The 7,908-nt window shown below is 47.0% G+C and overlaps 1 long non-coding RNA gene across 1 annotated transcript; it reads left to right on the forward strand.

Moving 5' to 3' along the window:
- The first annotated feature begins 694 nt into the window (after positions 1-694).
- Positions 695-6,740, forward strand: LOC129620408 (uncharacterized). Its single transcript, XR_008698523.1, has 3 exons — positions 695-1,686; positions 5,244-5,805; positions 6,547-6,740. It is a non-coding gene; the product is annotated as an uncharacterized LOC129620408 (long non-coding RNA).
- Positions 6,741-7,908: the final 1,168 nt, after the last annotated feature.

Consider the following 7,908-nt stretch of genomic DNA (forward strand, 5'->3'; position numbering starts at 1 on the left):
GTCTCCACTCTCCCTTCAAGGGGTGTGATCTAATCGGATCCCAGATGATTATAAGAAGGTATCTGGACGCAGAATCTTAGGAAATACTGCTCTTATAATGAGCATCAACATCAAGCTCAGCTCAAAGAAGTAACTGTAGAGAAAAATGTATACAGATTATAAGCCAGTCTTCAAGTGAGTGCAGGTAAAACTGGTGAAATCAGAGTAAGATCCATGGGTTGTATCGGTGTCAATTTCCTAGTAGTGACACCATACTGTAGTTATACAGGGTATTGCGTTGTTGCTGTTCAGTCTCTAAGTCATGTCTGACCCTTTGCGACCCCACAGACTGCAGCATGCAGGCTTCTCTGTCCTTCACTATTTCCCAAGTTCACTCCAATTCATGTCCATTGAGTCAGTGATGCTATTTAATCCTTATCTCATCCTCTGCCTCCCCTATCCTTGGGGAAACTGGGCAAAGGGTATAAAGATCGCTCTCTATTATTTCTTACAGTGGCCCATGAATCCACAATTATCTCAAAGAATTAAAAAGAAACATACACAAGCAAAAAAAAAAAAACATCTTTCCCACAGAAACATTTCCCCTCACAGTTCCCTATTAGTCTCCTCTTTTCTGTTTTCCATTATCCTAACTAACCATATCCCATGACAAAAACTGAGGATATTTTCAGGAGAGATCAGAGGAAAGAGCCTATAAAGCCACTATTAACCTTAACCTTGGAAGTTTATTATCAGAGACCCATTTAGTAATTCCACATGCTTCTGAGCTCTTAGCATCTTCTGGCAGGATGCCAAGAGCCCATGAGCACTGGAAACATTGCCAGATGGATTCTTGGAGTCCCAGTATCTTGGCACTCCCAAAATGTGCCTCTTCAATGTCCCGAAATGTTCCTCTTCAATGTCCAACAATCACAGGCAAGATGAATGCTGGGATATTGCGGTTGGATATTGTGTGCACACAGCCCTTTCTTGGGGGCGGGGGCGGGGGGGCTATCCCTTTCACACACCACGTGGTCCAGGAGGTACCACAATGTGGTGCCCTAGACTCTCCTACCGGAGAAGGCAATGGCACCCCACTCCAGTACTTTTGCCTAGAAAATCCCCTAGATGGAGGAGCCTGGTAGGCTGCAGTTCATGGGGTCGCTAGAGTTGGACACGACTGAGCGACTTCACTTTCACTTTTCACTTTCATGCATTGGAGAAGGAGATGGCAACCCACTCCAGTGTTCTTGCCTGGAGAATCCCAGGGAGGGGAAGCCTGGTTGGCTGCCGTCTATGGGGTCGCACAGAGTCGGACACGACTGAAGCGACGCAGCAGCAGCGGCAGCAGACTCTCCTACTCCTTAGAGGTAGAAGCTGACCCAGGCTAGTCCTCATTGCAGTGATTGGTTCAGGGATATACACGTGACTCAAGCTCAGCCAATCAGAATCTTGCAAGGATGCAGCCGCTGGATCTGCTTTTTGCCTGAGTCTTGGTGCCAGGGAGGTTTGACGCTGAGGCTGCCAGGAGTCATCTTTCTTAACCACAGCGGTAAAGATCAGCCTCAGCGGGAGTGAATGGAGCCAACACACAGAGGACATCAGCTGAGATAGGAGGGTAAAAGAGAGCCTCATCAAGACACTTGATTTCCTCTAGACACGGCCGTGTCTGCCCTGACCCTCCAAGCTTGTCAGTTATAGTGTCGGGTGACGTGTCCCCCCTTTTAACAAGAAAGCCTGAATTGATTTCTATCACACATAACTCAAGAGTTAGGACTTCTACAATACCGTAATTAGATAATTCCTTCATATCAATAAAAGAAAGGCAAAAGAATTCAGGACTCCTAAACCTTTTATGCCAAAGGGTTATATAGATTGTCCAGAAAGGGAAATGCAGAGTGTTAAGGAACCATAAAATGCCTCTCCTGGATAATGAAGGAAAGGGTAATACAGTCTAGGGAAGGTTGCAAAGAACTGCGAAAGTCTGATTTCTGCTCTTTAAGCTTCCTCTACAGAACTCAGCACAGTTATCACTTAATCTCCCTCAATATTTTCTTTAGCTAAAAAATAAGTTATTCTCCAACAATGTCCTACTGTGTAGCACAGGAAACTCTGTTCAATGTTATGTGGCAGCTTGAATGGGAGGGGAGTTGAGGGAGAATGGTTACATGTTTATGCATGGCTGGGTCCCTTTGCTGTTCACCCCAAACCATCACAATATTGTTAATTGGCTATATGCCAATACAAAATAAAAAGTTAAAAAAATAAGTTATTCTCTTTGTAGTACAACTTTTTTGGATAATCTTCCCTGCCATTGAATCCCTTATTGTTATTTAGTTCATTAGTCATGTCTGACTCTTTGCAACTCCATGAACTGCAGCCCACAGGCTCCTCTGTCCATGGGATTTCCCAGGCAAGAATACTGGAGTGGGTTGCCATTTCCTTCTCTAGGGATTGAACCTGTGTCTCCTGCTTTGGCAGGCAGATTCTTTACCTCTGAGTCACCAGGGAAGCCCTTGTTGTGGTTTAGTGGCTAAGTTCTGTTTGACTCTTTGTGACCATTGAACCCCTATGCTATGCTATGCTATGCTATGCTATGCTAAGTCACTTCAGTCGTGTCCGACTCTGTGTGACCCCAGAGATGGCAGCACACCAGGCTCCCCCGTCCCTGGGATTCTCCAGGCAAGAACACTGGAGTGGGTTGCCATTTCCTTCTCTAATGCATGAAAGTGAAAAGAGAAAGTGAAGTCGCTCAGTCGTGTCCGACTCCTAGCGACCCCATGGACTGTAGCCCACCAGGCTCCTCCATCCATGGGATTTTCCAGGCAAGTGTACTGGAGTGGGGTGCCATTGCCTTCTCCAATTGAACCCCTAACTGCCCCCAAATAAACCATTTTGTTAAAAGTCATTTACCATCTACAGCAGCAGTCCCAAACCTTTTTGGCACCAGGGACTGGTTTCATGGAGGACAATTTTCCCATGGACTAGGGCATAGGAAGTTGGGGGGATGGTTGTGGTTTCACCTGCTGTTCACCTCCTGCTGCACGGCCTGGTTCTTAACAGGCCATGGACAGGTAATTGTCCATGGCCTGGGGGTTGGGGAACCCTGCTCTAGAGTAAACCACAACCTTCTATTTTATTTTTCTTATTTTTACAATTCCATGACCTTCTCTGCAGCAAATCTGATGGTGTCATATTATCTCACCCATGAATCACCAGGTCCTCCAGCTTCTGATATATTTTTGGAGATGAGGTTGCTTAGACAGGGTAGGAACTTCAGGGTAGACAGGGTACCTAACTTCAGGCAGACCATTCAATACCACTGTACAGGACTTAGGAATTTTATCCACAAGACGGCATAAAAGTGAGATAGATACTCTTTGTGTTGTGGGGTTGTACCTTCAACATGCGGCCTGATTCCTGAAGCTAGGGATTGTCCATCACCATGTGGGCCAAGGAAGGGGTCCAGCTTGAAGAGCAAGAAGCAAATAAAGCTCTTATTAGGGACCAGGGATGGAAGAAGAGCAAATGGCTTTTTGTTCTGGCCTGTTTCTGAGGTCAGGAAGCCTGCTTTCCCTTGGATTCTGTTAGAAATCCAGTGTCCTAAAAATAAAGTTCCCCTTTCCCCTAAGTTAAATCCAGATGGTTTCTACCCCCTTGTAACTGAAGAATCCTTGATAATACATTCAGGTTCTTGCTAAACTGTAAAAGGTTTCCTCCATCCTTCTCTTCCTTCCTTGTCTCCTTCCCCCTTCCCAATCAAAAATGTGATTGCTGACACATGTACATTATGCAGAATATCACATATAGGTCAATGGATGTCACCATGGTAAAAACAAGCCAAAGAAAAGCTCATCCTTCTCCATGCTTGTTAGTAAAAGGATACAACAATGCGGTCCTCCCCCCTGTTGCTGGGGGGTCGTGAAGGTCAGCACATGCTTTGGCATGTGAACTTTTTGTTCCCACCAAATCAGCTGAAGTGGGAATGTTTTATTTAGGCAGACATGTGTCAGCCTCCGTTTGAAACAAAGACACTCTGCCAGCACGGGCCATCACAAAAGCAGGGCTGTGTGAGACGTCTTTGCTAAGGCAGTGATTCTTCTCTATTGCCAGGCACCATTTTGGAAAGTTGCTATGGGAGGTTGGTCTGCGCTTTAATGACGCCTGAGACACATTCAGGGCTGACGCTTTTGAAAAACAAAGCGCTGGGAAGGTTTCAGGACAGAGGGAGGTGGTGAAATCAAATGACCCATGGAGCCTAAATTACCAGCCTCACGGAGCGTTTTTTAGAAATGCCATTCTGCCTCGGCCTGGGGCCACCACTCTTTCGCTTGCTCTTCCAATTAATTATTGTGTTTTAACACTATCTCCAAAGATAATTGCCTGTCAGTGTATCAGTATGTAACACCTCAGGGTGAACGCTGCTCGTGCACTCCGTCTGTCAGCACTAATAAACACCGGGCGGGGGAGAACCCACCTGCTCTCCTGTGATCAGCCGAGATCTGGAGCATCTCACCCTTCTCTTCGGCAAAGATGCCACCTCCCTAGCTCAGCGTAGCGCAGCCCCATGTGGGGGAGGGGTGCAGAAACACACGCGCTCCCTGGTGGTAGGAACCTATGCGATCTCCTGATCTCTACCCTAATTCTGAGGGTGGCTTCTTTCCAGCAGATCTGTGCTTGTTAATGTAATTTTGAAGACCACAGAATAGATAGCAAAGAAGGATTTGGTTTTTTTGCCACCTGTCCCATCGCCCTACTAAAAGAAAAGGTATAGATCAATAGGCTTTGTAATTACAGAGTTGGTAAAAAAAAATATTTTTTCAAAATAAATCATGGTTAGAGGGGTCTTTTGCACTCTTTAAAGCCAAGCGGAAGAGTGATGGAATGCTAGGCTGAAGCTATTCAGCTTTCAAGACTGCCGCATTAAATATTTCAATAGGAAAAAGAAAAAAATTCCCATTTCGAATTAAATTGAACCCATTCGGTGAATGTATGAGCATCATATGGAGTAAGTGTCAATTAAAGTGATAAGTAGTGGGTCTGGCACTGAGTTCTGGATTGTTCTGAGGTCTGCTTCCCCAGTGCGGCCGTTCTGTGCTCTGGGGGAAATTGAAACTGATCCACCAAGTACGACCTGGGACTCTTCTGAGACACGGATTCTTGTCCAATACCTCTGAGTTAATTGGCATTTTATTCTCATTTAAATCTCTGTCACAACCTTTTATTTTATGCTATTTTTTTTTTTTTTTTTTTTTGTATTTCAGAGGAAGCTCCGACTGCAATGTCTTCCCTGCAGGTTTCAGGGAGCTAAGAACAAATTAGGCAGTGTCTTATAATCTCACCCACCGACTGCGGAGCCCTCCAGCTTGTCAGGATTCAGTGGTGCGGGGGGAGGGGGTTGAGGTTGCCTGCCAATTGGGCTCTCGGTTGCAAGATGAAGAGGAAATGGAATTGCTAAGGGCGCTGAAATGTTTCTCCGAAGCCCAGGTTGCTTCCTACCTCCTGGGTGAGCGGCTACCTTGGCACGCAAGACCTTCCCTGAGAGGATGGGGGACTCACCTGAGACGGGAGAAAGAGGATCTGGAATAAAGGATACAGTTATGTGCAGATTTGTAACCTGGGCAAAAGAAACACTGACTAGGGGGAGCACCCGAAATGCCCATTGGCACAGAAGGCCAGCAGGCTGCTGGATCCACCTTCTTAGAGAGCCCTCCACAGGGAAGTCCCTGAGGTCTTGGCCTGAGTTCCCTGCTCACCTCCAGATGGCCTTGGTCCATGGTGGCCTTCCCAGGAGGGTTCGACCTCTCCCAGTGCCTTGGACAGGCGGTATGATTAGGGCCAGTGGTTTCCACACAGGCCCCACTCACTGTGGGTGCCATCAAGTATTTCCTTTCAGAAGGACTTTCAGACTCTCCATTAACCAAAGAATGTTGCTCTAGGAACCACTGGGTTAAGACTGCTGTTTCTGCCATCCTCGGCAACTCCCATATCTACAGACGTCTTCACTCACTCTTAGCCCTACCTCTCATACCCTGCCCCCCATACTCTAGTTCTTTTGTGTTGCACAATTTTCCCAGCTTCATCAGTCTCTTGTTGACCAGTCACTCAGTTATGCCCAACTCTGCAATCCCATGGGACTGCAGCATGCCAGGCTTCCCTGTCCTTCACCATCTCCCGGAGTTTGCCCAAACTCATGTCCATTGAGTTGGTGATGCCGTCAGTTTATTGGCACCAAATGACCTCAGTACTTAACAGCCTTAATTCAGATTGTTCTGGTTCATTGCATTCACCTGCTGATACAGGATGCACCCCACCCCCAACTCCAAAGATATCTCCTCCCAAGTTTAAGCTTATTTCTCCCACTCCCCTTCCATCCCCAGGACTTTTCATAATTTTGTAAGTATGGGAATCCACAAGGAAGGTCTCAAATGAATCCCCCAGGAGTCCATCCTATTCCCAGTTGAAAGGATCATCCGTGATCACGAGGCATCAGCTCTCCCACCAAGTTCCTGCTGAGAATCACATCCACAACCTAATATCAAGTTTCCCTGCTCTCACTGTTCACAGATGGCTATCATGCTGCCTGGGGTCCTCGCAGGACCCCTGCAGGGGAGAAACGCATGCTTCCAGGCCACTTTGTCCTCTAGAACCCGACATATCTGCTCTCGCCATCTATGTACAGACCTCCCGCCAACACTCTCTCCCCCAGGGCAGCAAACTCTCCCCAGGCTCCTGCCAGCTCACCATCTCAGCAGACAGTGAGATACTGACTCCCTTTAAGCCCAGCTGGAATCCCTGCTCAAGGTCTGTGTCACATTCTGCAGTTCTCTCAGCTAGTCCTTGACAAAGGCTGGCACAAGCCTTTCTGTGATCTCATAGCCCTTCCACCATGTAGCTTTCCCTGGCTTCTCAACAGCACGGCCTGGCGAGAACCGTCATTCCATTGCCTTCAGTTCACTCATGAATTGTGATTTGTCTTTTTTTTTGTCTTGTCTTTGAGTTTCTTGAGGACAAAGCCTGCGTCTTAAATAGTTTTGTGCTCTCTCATAGCATGTGGCCCATTCCCTGGTAGAGATGCTCAGCGGTTATCAAGAAGTGACCCAGAGTCAACATGGGACACTTGGAATAAGAGGACAATCTGAAAGTCCCCAAAGGCCCTTATAAAACTGTATTTTATTAGATTCTGATTCAGGAGGTCTTGGAGAGGTGCCTGAGAAAAGTGAGAGTGTTAGTCTCTCAATCATGTCCAACTCTGCAACCCCCAGGACTGTAGCCTGCCAGGCTCCTCTGTCCATGGGATTCTCCAGTTAAGAATACTGGGTGGGTTGCCAGTCCCTTCTCCAGAGAATCTTCCTAACCCAGAGGTCAAACCTGGGTCTCCTGTATTGCACGCAGATTCTTTACTGTCTGAACCACCAGCAAAGCTGCCTAAAGATAAGTATATTTAAGAAGCATCACAATTCTGATCAGTACCATCCTTTAGAACCACTGACTTAGAACACAGCTCCTGCTCCTAGCTCACCTGATTTCTGGCTAGGTGAAGGATGTGTGGGTCACTTGGTTGGAGCAGGATGTGTATGGACTCTCTTCCCGGCTATGTCCCCCTAGAGACCCCTGGACATCTCCTCCCCCAAGGTCCCTATTTCAGCATCCTCCATCTCATTGACACTTCCATCAAATTCCATTGTGAGGTCTCCTTGGGTACCTCAGTGCCACTGCTGCCTTCCTGGCCTTGAGAGATGACCTCTTTGGCTAACTGGGGATATTACCCTGGAGCCTCGAATCATCTGTGGTTGACCTGGCTTTGGTTTCAAGTCTATATGACTCCAGAAACCTGGCTACAGAGATTGAGAAAAAAGAGAAGAGGTTACTAGCCGGCAGCCACCTTGGGCTCTGGTATGTTTAATTCAGCTCAAGCAAGGGACTAAA

This window comes from Bubalus kerabau, chromosome 10, assembly GCF_029407905.1.
Source record: "Bubalus kerabau isolate K-KA32 ecotype Philippines breed swamp buffalo chromosome 10, PCC_UOA_SB_1v2, whole genome shotgun sequence".
NCBI classification, from domain to species: domain Eukaryota; kingdom Metazoa; phylum Chordata; class Mammalia; order Artiodactyla; family Bovidae; genus Bubalus; species Bubalus kerabau.